This window comes from Coturnix japonica, chromosome W, assembly GCF_054131305.1.
Source record: "Coturnix japonica strain WE chromosome W, WE-NBRP24, whole genome shotgun sequence".
Taxonomy (NCBI): domain Eukaryota; kingdom Metazoa; phylum Chordata; class Aves; order Galliformes; family Phasianidae; genus Coturnix; species Coturnix japonica.
The window spans coordinates 31,645,676-31,648,497 of NC_140701.1; the positions used below are offsets into that span (position 1 = coordinate 31,645,676).

At 45.1% G+C, this 2,822-nt stretch overlaps 1 pseudogene; it reads left to right on the forward strand.

Moving 5' to 3' along the window:
• The first annotated feature begins 1,836 nt into the window (after positions 1-1,836).
• Positions 1,837-2,606, forward strand: LOC146754690 (uncharacterized; annotated as a pseudogene).
• Positions 2,607-2,822: the final 216 nt, after the last annotated feature.

Below are 2,822 nucleotides of genomic sequence, written 5' to 3' on the forward strand. Positions count from 1 at the left end.
GCACGGTGTGCCCCCCTATGTCTGTTAGTGCTGCATGGGGATTCATAAGTGGCCACTGCAGTGGCCAGGGCGTCACAGGGATGATCGTAACATCCACACCACTATCAAGGATACCTGTTACTTTGAGCTCTTGTTTCCCTTGTCGCAGCACACAAGTCAGACTTGGTCTCACTTGTGAGACCTTTTGAGACCAGCAAACGTGGGGTTCTCTGGTTGATCCGAAACCATTATCACCCCGTGATGATTCGTTGGGGTGGATTAGGCTGAAAATAAATCAGCTGTGCTATGCAACAACCCACAGGGACAGTACAAGGTGGGGTCGGTGTCCACATCATTATCTTAATTTCCCCCGTGTAATCTGCATCAATAACACCAGGCAAAACAAAAAGACCCATCCGAGTAACAGAAGACCATCCAATTAAGAGTGCTGCCATGCTGTTCCCCAGGGGTCCATAAACACCCATGGAGGCTAAGGCGACAGCAGTATCATTTAAGATTGCATCTGAGGAGGTTGCCAAGTCCACCCCAGTGCTGCCTTGGGTTCTGGCATACAAACTACAGCAGCTGCTTGAGGGGAATTTATTGTCATCGCGCGCTCATCCCTCACGCTCTTCTGCGAGTTTCCCGCCAGAGGAAGTGGTTGGCCATTGAAATCACGTTTCAACCAACAATATCGTGATCTGTGGTTGCCTTTCTTACATCTCGGACATAGTTGTAATGATTTCCTGGCCTTTTGTGGACATTTTGTGTGAATGTGACCAATTGGTTACAGCCAAAACATCGCTGCTGGTTAAGGGATACGGCGGCAATTGCCTGGGCTGCTAGCGCAACTTGGTGTTGATGTGTGCCAACATTCATACATACATGAATCATATCCTCTGTAGTGAGATTCTTTAAAGCACATAATACTTTCTGGCAATCAGCATTTGCATTTTCTATTGCTAGTTGTTGAAATATGAGAGCTCTTGCCTGTGCATTATCAACATGCTTCTCCAGGAAATTCTTAAGCCTATATGGTTCTTGGGGCTGCTGTTTGATGCTCACAAAAGACTGTCTCCACTCCCCTGCTTCTGGAACGGTGTCATGGTTTTGTAATTTTGTAATTTTGCTATCAGTATTCCACATCATAACATCATGTAAAGCATGGATACTTTTATCGAATGTGCAGTCCACAGAAGAAGACTACGTATCCCATTGAACATCACGGTCAGGGATGAGTCACGGGACCAGGATGCTATATAATCTTGTTCCCAGGCTGGATTGCTCTCTCTTTCGGACTCTCAGAGAGTGGGAAGTGTTCCAGCCGTGTCGCCTAGAGTTCACAGTAGGCCTCTCGGTTTTCGGGGACTCTCTCTCTCTGTTTTGTTCGATTTATTAGCCTCAATTATATTATATTGTGCTATCTTATATTCCGATATCATATTTAGTAAAATAAGTTTTTCCTCCTTAGATTGCCGCAGTTTTTATCACATTTCCCTTTTCCCCCTCCTTTCCGGGCCCCGGGGGCCCTATGGGGTGGCTCCCCCCTGTCACGGTCATAGGTAAATCTAAGTAACCCGTGACATATTTTTTGGTGGAGAATGCTGGCAATGCTTTTTAGCTTTTAGAGTGACTCTCTCTTTGCTCTCAAAGAGCTTCGTTAGCTTCGTTACGGGAGTGTTATCTTTGTAGCTGCTCACTGAGAACGTGACCTTGAAATACCAGGCAAATTGTCAACATTAAGGGCAGCTGCACATTCTCAGCATTGCTATCTAACTTTTGTAAAGAAAACAAAGGGATTTCTTTCTCCCTTAGAGCAAAGCTAGCTAGCTCTGACTTTCACAGAGCCTGCCAGCTATGAATCCACTCTCCATCCCAGTTGCTCTGTTTAAGGGATTGAAAGCAATTATGATCTTCTCAACATATTGGCCGATTATTAACGCCATGCTTTCTTGTTGAGGAATCATGTACGTATATAATGCAATAAGGACGCTGATGGAGACACCTGCCTGGTATTTATATGCGATGTGGTATGGTCCGAATTTTGGCAACTACATCCCAGATGGAATAGCTAATTTTACAAACACTTGCATCCCAGACAGAATAGGCAATTTTATAAACACCACCATGTTTAATCCAGTGTACAGGCTGTACTCTCAGATTTCCGCACGCTTTTCAATAGCCGAGATAGGGCTCGTGTTATCAATATCAATGAATGTATATGTAATCCTATACATTTGTTCTATGTGGACGTCTCCTCCAGAACCAGAGAATGCTGACTGGCAAGGAATATGGAAAGGTTTAGGAAAAGTCTTAGAAGCATGGGGACCCACAGTGTCATGGGATTTCACTCTTGAACACCTAAGGGACCCTGAGAAATTAAGTGAGTATTTGGGTCAGAGATCTCAGGAGGTAAACCTCATTTGGGGTTTGGCTTATGCATACCCTGCTCTGTATCATACTGTTCTGGAGAGAGAGAGTTTCCGATCTGAGATTCAAGCTAAAAAAGAAAAATCCCAAGTTAACTCTGATCAGTCACAGGAGGCATCAGTAGCAATATCAGTTGCCCCTGTGGAAGGCAAGAAATGGAAACGGGTGTCCATGCGTCTAGAATGAAAAGAAGGAGAAGCAGAGGGGGGGGGGGGGGGCAGCAGAAGATCCAGGTGCTGGGCATGGATCAGTACCGAAAAAAGCAAAGGGAAAAACCAAGAGGCATGAAGAAGAGACTGATGATGATGAGGAAATTACTTATCGTCGACCTCTGAAGCTGACTGAAATCCAAGGCTCAAGAAAGGAGTTTAAACGGCGTCAAGATGAAGGTCTCCTTGCTTGGCTGCTTCGCT